This window comes from Pinus tabuliformis, chromosome 1_2, assembly GCF_031772625.1.
Source record: "Pinus tabuliformis cultivar Carrire ecotype Pingquan chromosome 1_2, CPIR1, whole genome shotgun sequence".
Taxonomy (NCBI): domain Eukaryota; kingdom Viridiplantae; phylum Streptophyta; class Pinopsida; order Pinales; family Pinaceae; genus Pinus; species Pinus tabuliformis.
The window spans coordinates 715,344,929-715,361,580 of NC_142298.1; positions in this window are offsets into that span (position 1 = coordinate 715,344,929).

Sequence of the window (16,652 nt, forward strand, 5' to 3'; positions counted from 1 at the left end):
CATTCAGGTTAGCAAGAAAAATGGAAAGCAAAATTATGGCAACCAGGAAGCATACCACTCACAACTATAAAGACGGAAGTGTTGTTGCCCCTAGTCTTCCACAACCTATAAGGTTGACACCAAAAAAATTGGAAGAAAAAAGAGCAAAAGGGCTTTACTACAGTTGTGATAGCAAATACACTAAAGGTCATAAGTGTGCTGAGAAGAAATTATTCTACATAGATTGTGAAGAGGAAGAAGAAAAGTAGCAAGAAGGGTCAAAAGAAGAGGATATACTCCAAGAACAAAGCCTAGATAAAGAAGAAATGAATCCGACCATATCTTGTAATGCATTGACGGGAATTACCCTCCACAAACCATCAAGATAGAAGGACAAATCAAGAAGAAAAAGGTAATAGTGTTGATTGATTAAGGAAGTACCCACAATTTTATTCATTGTAAGGTAGCAAAAGAATTGAATTGCTTCTTATATCCAGCACCAGAGTGTCAAGTGATGGTTGCAAATGGAGGAACAATAAATTGCTCGGGAAAATGCCATAATATCAATCTATCCATGGGAGAATATGTATTGACTAACCTAATGCTTTCCATTCCAATGGGAGGTGCTGATGTTGTACTAGGAGTCCAATGGCTACAATCCTTGGGTACAATAGCTTTTAATTTCAAGAACTTTTCATGAAATTTTCTGTGGAAGGAAAGGAAATTGAATTAAGGGGTATTGCAGGGAAACCGGGAAAGATAATCAGCTCTAACGGTATGACAAAGCTTCTAAAAAAGGAACAAAGAGGTGTAATTGCACAATTATGTTCGCTAGATGTGTCCACAATGGAATCATCTATTTCTCCAGATCTCCAAAAAGTCTTGGACAATCATTCCAAGGTATTTGAGACTCCCAAAGGTCTCCCACCTATTCGTGATCATGATCATGCTATTCATCTGATTCCAGGAAGTGTTCCTCCAAACATCAGGCCGTACAGATATCCCTATGCCCAAAAGAGTGAAATTGAACGTATGGTTGCAGAAATGCTAGAGGCTGGTATAATTCAACCAAGTCAAAGTTCTTTCTCTGCTCCAGTTGTATTGGTGCACAAGAAGGATGGATCATGGCGCATGTGTCCGGATTATATGGAGCTCAACAAGCTCACTATTAAAGATAAGTTTCCCATTCCTGTCATTGATGAATTACTGGATGAATTGCATGGATCAATTTACTTCACCAAGTTGGATCTTCGTTCGGGATATCATCAAATCAGAATGAAGATTGAAGACATTCCGAAAACATCATTTAGAACTCATGAGGGTCATTATGAATTTTTGGTCATGCCTTTTGGCCTTACCAATGCACCTTCAACATTTCAAGGTTTGATGAATTCAATTTTCAAACCATTCCTTAGAAAATTTGTGTTAGTATTTTTTGATGATATACTAATCTACATCAAGTCTTGGAAGGATCATGTTGAACATGTTGATAGGGTGCTACAACTATTGGAGGAGAAACAATTATATGCAAAAAGATCCAAATGTTTCTTTGGAGTACAAGAGGTGGAATATCTGGGTCATATTGTATCTCATGAAGGAGTTAAGGTAGACCCTAGCAAAATTAAAGCCATTAAGGAATGGAAAATTCCCACATCCATAAAGCATCTGCGAGGATTTCTCGGGTTGACAGGGTATTATCGCAAGTTTGTTAAGAATTATGGGAGAATAGAAGCACCTCTAACAACATTATTGAAGAAAGATGCATTTTCATGGACTCCAAAAGCAACAAAGGCATTCGAACATCTTAAAGAGGCAATGTGCCAAGCACCGGTCTTAGCTACATCGGACTTCACAAAAACCTTTATTGTGGAATGTGATGCTTCAGGGAATGGAATTGGTGCTATTTTAATGCAAGATGAAAGACCCATTGCTTTTGAAAGTCGTCCAATCAAGGGAAAGTTTTTACACAAAGCTATTTATGAGAAGGAAATGTTGGCAATACTCCATGCACTTAAGAAATGGCGACCCTACCTAATGGGAAGACACTTCAAGGTAAAAACGGATCATGATAGCCTTAAATACTTTTTAGAACAAAGATTATCCTCTGAAGAGCAACAAAAGTGGGTCACAAAGATGTTGGGTTATGACTTTGAAATCATCTACAAAAAAGGGAAGCAAAATGTGGTGGCAGATGCACTCTCAAGAAAGGATGAGGATGTGGAAGCATTGTTGTGTGCCATTTCTATTATCCAACCAGATTGGATAAACGAAGCAAGGGAGGAATGGAAGAATGACGAAGAAGTGTGGGCACTTATTCGAAAGTTACAACAAGATTCCAGTATGTCTGATACATTTAGCTGGAAAAATGATTCATTATGGTACAAAGATCGCTTATACCTCTGTAAGAATTCCCAGCTAAAACAAAAAATTCTTATGGAATTGCACACTTCTCCCTTAGGAGGGCACTCAGGATTTTTAAAAACTTACCACAGGGTTAAGAAGGAATTTTTTTGGGATGGCCCTAAATCAGATATTCAAAAGTTTGTGGCGGAATGTTTGGTTTGCCAACAAAATAAAGTTGAAACAATTAAGACACCGGGTCTATTACAACCTTGATCCATTCCAAGCCAACATTGGGAGGAGGTTTCAATGGATTTTATCACAGGTTTACCCAAGTCTGAGGGAAAGAGTGTCATCATGGTGGTAGTTGACAGACTTACCAAGTATGCACACTTTTGTGCATTATCACATCCATTTAAAGCCAGTACAGTTTCTACTGCATTTATGGAAACAATTCAAAAGCTACATGGAAACCCAAAGATTATTGTAAGTGACAGAGATCCCATTTTCACTGGAAATTTTTGGACAGAATTATTTTCTTGTCTTGGTACTCAGTTAGCTCATAGCTCATCTTATCATCCTCAATCTGATGGGCAAACTGAGATAGTAAACAAATGTTTGGAAGGATATCTTCGTTGCTTTGTATCTGATAAACAGACACAATGGGTCAAATGGTTGCCTTTGGCTGAATGGTGGTATAACACTTCCTTCCATACAGCAACAAAAATGACCCCATTTATGGCACTTTATGGGTATCAGCCACCATCCATCACATCATATTTAAGAGAAAAATCTAAGGTTCAAGCAGTGGAACATCACATTGAACATCAACAACAAGTCCAACTCTTAAAGGATAACCTCGTGTTGGCATAGAATAGAATGAAACAACAGGCAGATCAACATCGTAGCGAAAGAAGTTTTGATGTAGGTGATTGGGTATTCCTACAGCTACAACCATATAAGCAAATGACCCTCAAGCAAGCTAAGAAGGATAATAAATTATCACCAAAGTATTATGGTCCATACAAGGTGTTGCAAAAGATTGGTACTATGGCATACAAATTGGAGCTTCCTGCAGCTTCTCGATTGCACCCAGTTTTCCATGTTTCATGTTTAAAGAAGGTTATAGGCGACAAGCTCCCAGTTCAAACAATATTGCCAGAACTTGATGAGGAAGGAAAAATTATATTGGAACCGGAAGCAGTCACAGAAACAAGAACTCGACAGCTACGAAATCGATCAATTTCGGAGTATCTTATCAAGTGGAAGAACTTACCCGCTGAAGATTCCACATGGGAGGATGAGAATTTTATACAGAAGCATCCAAAACTTCTCAAGCGTTGAGGACAACACTTTTTTTAAGGAGAGGGGCATGTTGGGTCCCTATAATACTAGTGATTACCCCATTACTATTGTAGTTGTACCCCTTATTAATATTGTTGTGCCCCTATTATCCCCATATTGTTATTACTGTGCCCCATAGAATCCCTCTATTGTTATTTTTGTGGCTTTATATTATTATTGTTAGGTCGGCTGGGTTATATTGTGACTCCTTAGACTCCTATATCTAGAAAGGAGGTTTTTTCATTTGAATCATCCAAGAATTGTTCATTTATGTAATGTAAAGGAGGTTGCCCCCTCGAAGAGGGTAAATTCTAAGGCGTTGATCTATCTTTTCTATCTTTTCTTGAGCTGGTTTCATAACATATATAACTTAGGTTTTTTAAAAGACTAAAGTTTTTGAGAAGGAAAAGAAAGTTTGTTTTAAATGATTTAACTTATATACACAACCAATCAAATTTAAATAATGTCAATTTAATATACTTGCATTATTTTATCAATTTCAAAATGTAAAACTCATGGATATAAAGTGAATTGGTAAAATATGTAAGTCCAAAGGGATTGGATCCAATTGTGGAAAGTGATGAGTTTTTCATCATTGGGCAAGGTTCAATTTCCACAAGGGATTCCCTGGAGCCATGGAGGCACATTGAGGTAGAACATGTGGTTGCACCTAGAGAGACCATATTAAATGGTTTCATGACCCATACACACATAAGTGGATCAAATTCCACCCTCGTGTCCTCCTTTTAAAGGTCATTTCCTTGAATGGGATGACTAAGGTGGCCAAGGGGGGGGGGGGGGGGGGAGTTGGGGGTAGGGTCGAGTGTGTTGCCAACGCCCCACCATCTGATAATCCTGTGGGACATGGAAACCCCTCCCTCGAAGAATGTTAAATGACATATAACAATACAATAGTCATTGTAGGGTGCCACCTAGCAAGCATGTTGTGCATTCAATGTCATAACCAACCACCCATGCGAACAAGCATTTCGGGAGATCTTCTAAGGCATGTAATGCAAGCCAATACCATTCACATGCACGAGCCACCCCACTGCAATCCTAACAATTCTTTCACGTTCAATGAAGAACCATTGATGGTTGTCACATTGGGAGTATACATGATGCTTGGGGATTTTTATAGTGATCCTGAAGACTTAGCTCTTTATTCAGAGCAACCACAACAATTTCTATTCTTATCAAATCCTTCTTTGTACTTTAGAAACTAGAATTGAACACTAAGGTCACCTCAAATGCTAAGCAAATTTGATTTCATTGGGACCCCACTGAGGCGAACTTTGTGTCTTGGATGGAAATGTAGGCATAGCCTTGTTGTTTCCTCCTCTCGGACCACACATGGCACCAACTTGCATGGCAAGTTAACTTTCCTAGTATTCACTCTAGGGTTGAATTCTATCAGGCTTCTATGGGATATATTGTTGGTGTTGGAAGAGCAACAACACCCTCCTCACATGCCCCCTAAGAAGCCAGGCAGACAACACCAATTTCAGTAAGTTTGGTTTTTGAAGTTCACAATTTAAACTCTCACATCCAACTTGGTTTTAGTCATTATTCAACAAATGAGAATGCTCGCACCCATGGTCAAGTCCTATGGGACCCAATTCACAATCTTGGATGTGGTTTGATAAGGACCAATCCAGTTAACCTAGGGGTGACACCTCTCCCTCTCTCATTTCACTCATTCGTAGATATGGCTGAGCAACGGGCCAAGGTGAGATGTAACGATACTTATTTAGGAGTGAGGTCACTCTTGTGTTGAATGGTGTTGTCATTGATGCTAATTCTTGAATGCTCTTAATATTTGTCTAGTTTGCACTATTAAAGCTCCAAATTACTAGAAATCCCTAGAAGCCCTTAAAACTCCAATTAGCCCCGTACTTGTTGAATATTTTTTAGGATAAATATCGCTAAATTTACCTCCGTAACTATAAGTTGATGCTCCTCCTCATAACGATTCCAACAATATATGACACACTTCGTAGTTTTTTACGGTTCAAAAAATATGGCCTTCCGAAGATCAAAGCCCCATCATGTACTCAATGTCCCCATGAGCTTGATGACTTCAGTAGGTAATTAATTGAAGACTAAAGAAGTCAAACGATTTTTTTTATTAAAATCAAATCAAACATTATATGGTTAAAATACTTCATTGAATGGTTTTTTTATTAAAACCAAATCAAACATTATATGGTTAAAATACTTTGTTGAGGGCATCAAATTGAAATGAAACAATATTAAAGATGCTCTATCATTAACAAGCACTTTGGTTCCAATGAAATTGAATGTTTGAATTTTATTTTCCTCAAATTAAAAGTCACTTCCCTGCAAAAGACACAGGTCGACTCCATTTTACCCCTTTAATTACTATGAAAAGGAGCTCGTTTGTTCTCAAGCAAGACAAAGGAGCAGGAGAACCTTCTTTCAATTCCCCAGAGGGCAAAGGGAAAGGGCAAAAACCTCCTCCATCATCCTCATCTCCTAGCCCTGATGGGAAGAAAAAGAAGAAGACTTATGTGATTAAATTAGATGTAAAATTTGATTTGCCAATATATGATGGAGAATTAAATGCAGAAAAGCTAGATAACTGGATTAGACAAATTGATGTATATTGCAGGGTGCAGAACATCAATTCAGAAAGGAGAAAGATTCAGCTGGCCAGCCTTCACCTTGGAGGAACTGCCGTAGTATGGTGGGATGGCAGGACACAAGCTGATTTGAAGAAGCACGGTAAAATTCTTTCTACTTGGAGTGAATTTGTTTTTGCCATTAAAAAACAATTCTATCCATTAGCTTATATGCAACAAAAAATGATGAGTTGGCAAACTCTTTGCCAATTAAAGGGGCAAAGTGTACAAAGCTATACCCAGGAATTTAGAAAAGGAGCTTTAATTCTAGGCATTTCTCTAGACTCACCTGAAACTTTATTGAAGTATATAGGTGGTCTGCATAGCTATTTGAGGCACACCATTCTCATGTTTAACCCCACTAGCATAGATGAGGTATCCGTGCAGGCTACACATCTAGAGGCTAGAGGCAAGAATGTGAACCCAGAGATTGGGGGATCATCAAAATCCACTGCAAGCAAGAACAAGGAAAATAAGAAGCAGAAATGGAAAGAGAGGAAGGCAAACACTGTACAGAAAAACAAACCTTCATGCACTCACTGCAAGAAGGATAGACATGATGATGAACATTGCTAGTCTTTGCATCCGGATCTGAAACCCAAGAATTTCGATGGGAAGAAGAAGAAGACTGTTGCTGCTGTTCAAAAAGATTTGGGGTCAGACTCAGGTGATGAAACAACAGTCACAGCTATAGGTATCAAAGGTAAAAATTTTAAAGCATCTACTAGTAATTCTGCACAAACTATTGATAATGAAGAAAATGAGAGGAAAAAGCATGAAATTTTTCATATTAGAGTTATTTCCAAGCACCAAAAGATTGATACTTTATTTGATAGTGGTTCACAAGTAAACTTGATTTTTGAAGCAATTGTAAAGAAGTTGGGATTACTAACCACACCTCACAAGAAGCCATATCCATTAGGTTGGGCATGTGATAAAGCAAAGCTACAAGTGACTAGACAATGTAAACTTAGGTTTGCTATTGGGTCAACATTTATAGATGAGGTTGAGTTAGATATAATTCCCTTGGATATATGTGGTATTGTTTTAGGAAGTCCTTACTTGTATGATAGAAAAGCCGTTTTCTATAGAGCTGAAAATAAGTATCAACTCACCAAAGATGGAATAGAATATATTGTAAGAGCTCATAAGCTCAAAAATAATTACACTCTCATAAACTCAGGGCAAATGAAAAGAATTGTAAATTCATGCAAGCAATTTTTACTGATGGTTGTAAAGGAAAAGAACTATGATAAGACCAAGATATTTGAGGGTTGTGATGCTAAACAGAAAGCTGATTTAGAAAAAGTCGTTTCAGAATATGATATCCTATTTCAAGAACCTAAAGGCCTGCCACCCAAAAGGGAAATTGTACATGATATTCATTTGCAGCAAGATGCTCCATTGCCTAACGTCGAAATGTACATGTTATCCGCTTTAGATAATGTGGAGATCAAGAAGCAGGTACAGGAGTTGCTCGAAAAAGGGTTCATAAGACCAAGCACATCACCATGTGGATCTCCAATTGTGTTGGTGGGAAAGAAAGATGGTTCATGGAGGATGTGCATTGATTACAGAGCACTGAATAAAATAACGATCAAGAATCGTTACCCCCTTCCTCGCATTGATGATCTATTGGATCAGTTGAAGGAAGCAGTCTACTTTTCCAAGTTGGACTTAAGTAGTGGCTATCATCAGGTCAGAGTAGCAGAATATGATGCATGGAAGATTGCTTTCAAAACAAAGCAAGGGTTGTATGAATGGCTAGTTATGCCTTTTGGCTTAATTAATGCTCCTGCCACTTTCATGAGAGTTATGAATGATGTACTCAGGCCTTTTATTGATGATTTTGTAATTGTATATTTAGATGACATTCTTGTTCTTAGTAAAACATGGGAAGAACATTTGAAGCATGTAAAGCAGACTCTAGATGTTTTGAAAAGAGAAAATCTGTATGCTAAGTTATCAAAATGTGAATTTGGCGAAACATCTTTAAATTATTTGGGTCATATTGTAGGGGGTGGTGAATTGAAGATAGATCCCTCTAAGGTTGAAGTCATTGTAAACTAGCCTTTACCCAAATCTGCCACAGAAGTTAGGAGCTTCTTAGGAGCAGCATAATATTGGAGAAAGTTTATTGCTAACTTCTCCTTGATTGCAACTCCCTTACATGCTTTAACAGGATTGAACAAGGCGTTTCAGTGGGGAGGCAAACAGCAGAAAGCCTTCGACACTTTGTAAGAAAAAATTAGTACAACACCAGTACTAGCATTGCCAGATCTTCGAAGACCATTCGAGATTGAAACAGATGCCAGTGACTATGCCATGGGAGTAGTGTTGATGCAACATGGTTAAGCAAAATGTGTATCTTAATACCTTGTAACAAGCATATTTCAGCTAAACAAATAGCGAAGTTGTTCTTTCAGCATGTCTGGGTTCATTTTGGGTTACCCACTTCCATTGATCTGATCGAGATTCCAGATTTGTTGGGATGTTTTGGTCAAGTCTATGGGAGTTGATGGACACCAGACTGAAGAAGAGTACACCCTTTCATCCACAAACAGATGGCCAAACAGAGGTGGGCAACATGATAATGATCCAGTTGCTCAGAGGCTATTGTAGCCAGCATCCCAATCTTTGGGATGAGCATTTATGTTATGTGCAACATGCTTACAACCGTGCCAAGAACTCTTCTACACAAAGATCTCCTTTTGAGACTTGTTTTGGTTTTACACCAAGGTCTCCCTTGGATTTGTCTTTGAAAAAGACATAGTTGTTGATGGACACAATGATGTGGACAAAGCAACCAAGTTCATTGAACAGATCCAAGAAATTCACCAGGCAGTGCAGGAACAGCTGGAAAGAGCCAGGCCAAGTATAAGGCAAGGCATGATAAGCATCAGATGGAACATAGTTTCCAAGTTGGTGATCAAGTATGGCTGTATATTGGCAAAGACAAAATGCAAGGTGAAGGGAAGAAGCTGAAGTCAATAAGGTTTGGGCCTTTCAAGATACTTGAGAAAGTTGGTGAGAATGATTTTCGCCTTTATTTGCTAGCTTACATGCACATCTATTCAGTGGTTAATGCAAAAAATTTGAGACTGTTTGAGCCTTCATTAATTGAAGATTTCAAAGAGCAAAGTCAGTTGCCTTCTATTGATGATCTGTTGCCTAAATATCTCAATGAGTTGCAGGAAGATACAGTGTTGTACAGAAAGGTGAGAACTACGTGCAGAAGGAATGTTGAGTGCCTCAGAATCGGACTCAAAGGTTCAAAACCAAGCAGTGCAAGATGGATGGAAATTGGATAGGTGAGGGAGCTGTATCCTCACTTAATCGATGCTTGAAAACCATCTTTTGGTGGTCCAAAAGCTTTTTCAGTGGGAAGGTGTGATCCAAGATGGATCCAAATACCCTCTAAGTCTTCAAAATCATTTAAAAGATCAGAACAATGGCATGAGAAAACCTTCACAAAATGGCGGAAAACACTATCGGGACCCAAAGATATGAAGAAATAGTGGAAAACAGGCTTATCAGCGGTCAAAGGAGCAACACAGGAACCGTCGAATTTGGCCGATCAACGGTCCAGATCCAATCGACAAATCGCAATCGGCAGTGGCAAGCGAAGGCTATCGGCGAAGACCACATGGTATATGCAACAACGATCAGCGGGGTCAACGAGGACCGTCAATCAAGCGTGCAGATCGACGGCCCAAGTTGCATCGCAATATCGCGTCGACAAACCACAATGGAGCGCTTACCAAACGGCCCGGGGGTATGTGCGATATGCGATTGCGATCAATCGCATTGCAATATCGCATCAGAGCTACACAAGGAGTGGGGCCATATATATATATATATATATATATATATATATATATATATATATATATATATATGCGATGCGATAGCTGAACCCGATGGAGATATAGGTGATATTTCATAAAATTTGAGATCCATCAAACGACAATTTCTATGTATTTTCGCGTATTTTGTTTATTAAATGAAATACGAAGGGAAGCGCTAATGCGATGAAAACTGGACCCGAAAGGGTTTGTGAATGAAAATATATAATATTTCAAATCCATCTAAAGCCATTTTTACGAGATTTTTCAGTGTTTTGATGTATTTTATAAATACAAAGGGAAACCATGGAACAAGAATTTGCGACATGCGATAAGCGATTTTAGGCGGACTCGGTAGAAATATAAAATGGATTTATGAATATTTGAAGTTCGGGGAACTGTGTTTTGGTGGATTTTTCCATGTTTGAACGTATTTCTCTGTGTAAATAGAGAATGGCTATTCCGAGGATTTCAAAGACCCGATGGACTCTTCTATTGCAAAACAGGTGGCCACCTCCCCTAAAGGCATTAACAATGATTATTTAACGCTCAGAAGGGGGATTCGAGTGGACAGAGGTTGGGAGCCAGAGATCCTAAGAAGGAGAAATGAACAAATAGTGCCGATTGGCTTTAAAGCCATAGAAGATAAAAGACAGAGAGAGAAAGCTGAGACAGAGAGCAAACAGAGACAGAGAGTCTGTGAGGAGAGTCTGTGTACTCAGAAAGACTTGGGGGATCCAAGTAAAGCCTTGTTATTTTGTATCTGTTGTGTGAGACTCAAATTGAGCTCACTTTTGTAAAAACTATGCTTCTGAAGCCATAATAGAGAGGTCACCACTAAAGGCTGGACCAGGAGACACAACCTAGGAGTGTTGGGTGAACTCCTTATAAAGCTTGCTGTGTTTATGTGTGTTTGTCTATTATGTTCTTTAAATGCTTCATTGTTTATGCATTTCGCAATCTTATTGATCCATTGCACATATTAACATAGGAAAATGCATGCACATGAGTATGTAATACCTTAATAATTGTCTAAGATCTCATTTTTAGATCAATGGGCATGCGAATTCCATATATTATAACAAGGACCTTTGTATCTATGATTGATTTGAAGATTAAATAAGGGCTATCTCTGTTGCAAAGGCCTAATAACCTGCATTCTTGTTGATTAATATCTGTGACTGTCTTTTGAGCACACACATTTATGCCTTCTGTGTATTTTAGGGCACATGCATATATTATTGATTGGATTTGCAGTCCAAGACTCATATTATACACATGTGACTAGTCTAGTATGATATTATCACTAAATTTTTGACCTCTGATTTGAACCCTTAAGCAGTAACAATAGTGCCCATTAAAGGTTCTCGACCCATCCTTAAGATCTATTTCTTGTGGCCTTATTTTCTTGTTGATCATCCTCTTTGGTAGACTCCTGTAAAGAAAAACAACATGGGATTATGTCATCATTTGTAACCTTTGTAATCATGTGGCCTCATCATTGTTTCGACCTATGTGCTTGAAATCTTTTAGCAATACGTTGTCAAATTTCAGTGAAGACCTGAAGTGTTTATTGATGATCCTTGTATCTTGTACCTTGATGCATTATTAAGGATATCGAATGGTTGCATTTGAGTCCTGTACTAATCTGGCTCTAAGAATCACTCATTACCTATGTGGAGGAGAATGGACTTGTGCATTGATCCTTGATGATTCTGAATAGTGCAACCTATAGTGGCATCACTTAGTAGTAACAAATTTATTTGCAACAGTTGACAGCAGTAGGGTTTCACCATTATATCTCCTTATTGCAATATGGTTTGTTGTTAGGGTTTCCATTTGCAGATCATTTTCTCTTAAGATTTGTATTAGCTTGGTAGTTAGATCATTACGCAACAATAAGGCAGTCTCATCATGGTTACAATGAGAGTTTCATCATCATAACCTTTTTGCAGCAGTATGTCCTTGTGGTAAAATGATGATTGGGTTTGAAATCGGACAATACAAAGTATTGAAGGTGTTTAGCTAGGGTTTGATGTGGCATCCAACTAGTTTGTGTCACAATAATCAGATTGGTTATTAACAAATTTTGTGTTATTAGACAAATCTGGGGACCCTGATGTATAAATTATTGAGATTGGTATTAAGCTAAACTTTTCAAACACAGGTTGTCTTAAGGATATTGTTAGCATTACGCCATGCTAAGGTTTTGACAAGGGTTGTATATGACGACAATAACTGGTGTCAGTTTTTATATGAGTCTCATGATTGTAGCTAGGATTGTCAGTTGTATATGAGGATGTTATTTTCACATAGACATATATTGGTTAAGATAGAATTGACATTGTTAGGGCCTACCATGTTGATGAGCAGAAACATTATGATACAATTGGTAAATATTTGTCATAACAATGGACTTGATAGGGATTGATGCATATAATGAATAGAACAACGGTTTATGAAGTTTGGGTTGATCTAATTTACAATTTGTTTTTGTAGGTTTTAACCCTGTATAGAAATTACCTGCATATGAATTCTAAAACACATAAAATAAACAATGCGAGAATATAACACATATACACAGAGACTTTCCCCTAGATCCCAAAACTGGGACTACCAACTTGATTTTTCATTATGTTCTTTTCCATGTTATAATACATATTTATACATGCCAAAGCATCCAATACCATGGACCGAAAACCATCGCGTCCAAAAACATGTGCGAGGGTTACTTGCACCCCTCAAACCCCCTGTGACCCCCTTGCTATGCAATCGGTGCAACGAAGGGGGGGCTCTGCTCCTCCTCTAACCCCCCGGTTAACTGCTTGGGCTAGTCGTGGAAAGAAAATAACACAACCCAACAATTTTGTTGTGAAATGTTGGGCAGAAGTAGAGATAGTGAAGTGGTACTGGGAATGTATGCCAAGTACATTGTTGTGAAGGCGTTGAGCAGTGAATTGATTAAGCCTGATGTTTGGCGTAGCTAGGGTTGTATGCAAATTGAGCAGAGGAAAAATTTATTAACAAAGAGTGTATAATAGTTTGTTGGATTGCAATTCCTTTGTATTGATTACGAGCACAAGCAGATCTAGTCTGAGATTTATGAAACATGGTCCATCGACTGATTAGAGTGGTAGGGTGGTGCTAGGGTAGGTTGGAGCCTACATAGGGCGTTGGAGCATCCTTCCGGTTTCAACTGGTAAACAAAGTGTCAACATCCTTTAGGTTGGAGCTTGTAAACTAGGGAGTTGGAGCGTCCTTTCAGTTGCAGTTAGTAAACAGGAAATTGGAGCATTGATGGGCCTTGGTATTGCAACAAGATTGCTACAACTCTTAAGGCTATCATCTTTAATTATCAACCCAGGGTTCATACAAACTTAAGAGGTGACACTTCTATATGCATAGTAGGCTAAGTTTTACTCAAGCCACTTTGAAGCAATGGACCAGACTAAGGTATATAGAGACCGCTCTATCAACTGAATCTAGTTTTGAAATGAAAGAAATTGCATGAAAGCGAACTTCTAATTTACTTGTAGAAATGGAAATGTTACTCTATTTGCAAAATGGAAATGCTACTTTCTCAAATGTAAATGCTAACCTATTTGCAAAAACAATACTTGCAGGAATGTAAAGTCTACACTACTTGCAAGAACGTAAAGGCTACACTACTTGCAAAAATGTAAACTTTAATCTATTTGTAGAATTTAAATGTTGCATTAAAAGGAAACCTAGTCTATGCATAGGAAATAACAATGCTCAAAATGGAAACCCTAACTTAAGAAGCATAGAAGAAAGAAAGAAAATGTAATATATTTTGGATAAGGAAAAGAAAATGTAACAAACTATTAATCATTGCGTACCAAGAGATTATATCTAGTAAAAGAGTTCATTAGGTGCTTTGTGAGGTCATCAAGAAAATCATCACTATGCTATCTAATTCATGAATCTGTTTACTAACCCTAATTGTTAAAATGTGTTGCAGTGGCAGAAAGGCAAGTCCTAATTAGTATTTGGTCTTTATCAGTCATGGTTTCAAAGCCCAAGGGATATTATTCGGGGCTAGGAGGAAAAAATCAAGCTTCAAGGACAATTATGGTCATGTTTGGAGGGTTTTTACATGGCGTTATAGGATGATACATGATTGAATCTGTGAGAATTCTGAGGGTGAAAAAGGTGATCTAAAGGTGGGAAAGGGTAATGGAGGGTAGATGAAGGTTGTATGAGGCCCTTTCCACGCTTATTACCCTTAAGGGGCCCATCTTCCACAAGAACCAATGCACATAGTACCCTTCAATAAACCAAGAATATACTTTTAGTGAACAATGATTTGAGGGAGTTGTTCAAGGAGATGGAAGGTAGATGGTGGTAGGATAAGGAACCACTACATACCAAAGAGATTATATCTAGTAAAAGAGCTCATTAGGTGCTTCATGAGTTCATCAAGAAAATCATCACTATGCTATCCAATTCATGAATCTGTTTACTAACCCTAATTGTTGAAATGTGTTGCAGTGGCAGAAAGGTTAGTCCTAAGTGCCCTTTGGTCTTTATCAATCATGGTTTCAAATCCTGAGGGATATTATTTAGGGCTAGGAGGAAAAAATCAAGCTTCAAGGATGATTTTGGTCAAGTTTGGAGGGTTTTTACATGGTGATATAACTTGATACATGATTGAATCTGTGAGCATTTTGAGGGTGAAAAAGGTGATCTGAAGGTGCGAAAGGGTAATGGAGGGTAGATGAAGGTTGTATGAGGCCCTTTCCAAGCTTAGCACCCTTCAGGGGTCCATATTCCACAAGAAAAAATGCACACAGTAGCCTTCAATAACCCAAGAATATACTCTTAGTGAACAATGATTTGAGGGATTTGTTTAGGTAGATGGTGGTAGGCTAAAAAGTTTAAATGAAAATTCTAACCTTGCAGATCAACAGTAGTTCCTGCACATCACAAAAATTTACTCAATTTTTCCAAACACCTTGAGCATGTTAATAATGGAAATTGTAGAAAATTGAAATGACAAAGAAAGGATGAGTTTAATTTTATTGGAAATATAACTTTTTTCATTGAAAGACAACCTATATTATAAAGTACATGATACCTATATCCACAAGAGGTTACACTTCATGTACTCAAAGAAAATTGCTAAACCAATCACTAGTTTGCAGAAAATAGAGATGCAAAAAAAGACTAATATGATGAAAACTATTGCAAAGGAAAGTGACTATATCTTTTTGTCTTGCAAACACAACATTCTCAACCACAATTCCCATAAGGGAGGTGGTCAGTGGACTTGCACAAGGAAATTTTCATAAATAAATTCTACTAGTAAGGGAAGAAAATGTTGCTAGGAAAGTCAATACATGAATAAAATATACAAAGAGAGAGACTAGAGCCTCTAAGTTGGGCCCTAACCTAAGGGGACTCAACACTCTAAAGAAAACTCAGATGAAAAATAACAACATGTTTCTCATTAATATAAAATAATGTTCAAGTACATGATAAAAAAATAATAAAAATGTCAAGTTCAAGCTCCTAGCTCTTAGTAGTCTCTATTTTCTCCAATCCTATTGAGCCCTTAGGCTTCCTTATTTATACAAAAATGACTAAGGGGTAGCCGCCTTGGAAAGATGGCTACTTCTCTCCAAAATCCCTAAAAAGTTGGATCTAGCTCCTTGAGATCCTCACAATCCTTGAGTGCATCCGGTGTAAGTAGTTCTTTGAACTATGGGTGAGTAAATTCAGGGAGCAAGTCGAGTTGTAGGTGAGTAAATGTAGGAGACAAGCCTCCTACAACTTCTCCAACTTCCTCCAACGTATCTCTGCATAGTTAATGGACTCAAATGCACTCTTTTTCCTACACATTAATCACATTAAGCGACGAGATATGACACACATCCTTTAGTATTTCTAATAAACACATTATAATAAAAAAGACGTTATAAAATGCAAGGAAAGAGGTAAATATAGGTGAAGGAATTCAATAGGGGCCTTATTATGTACCTATTAACGCGGCCCATCATCACACCTACATTGAAGGTGTTTCTCACCCTCTGATCAACTCAACCATTTAATTCCATCTCATACATAACCTTGGTGGCTTCTCTAACATCCCAAGGTATCTTTGAAGGAGTGCCCTCTTGAGGATGGAACCCTACATTTCTTTCTATTTCTACCCACTCTTGTTGCTCTTCAATCTGATCCTTTCTTTCTTGTAGCCCTAGAAACAAAGGAGGGTTGAACTTGAGCCCAATCCAATTGGCCTTCAGTCTTTGGACTATCCTATTATATAAGGGTGTGTTCTCCAAGGCATTCATGAATATCTTTAGGGAATGGTAGTCCCTGATTTTTAAACTATGGGGAAATTAATTCAAACTCCTCTAACAATATTGCAAGCCCTCGATCCCTAGTAGCCTAGACATGTCGTCAAAGTGTTGAATTTACTGCTCCTATTACTCTATGTAAAGTGGTGCCAATTTGGGATCCTCAGAGATGATCTTGTGGT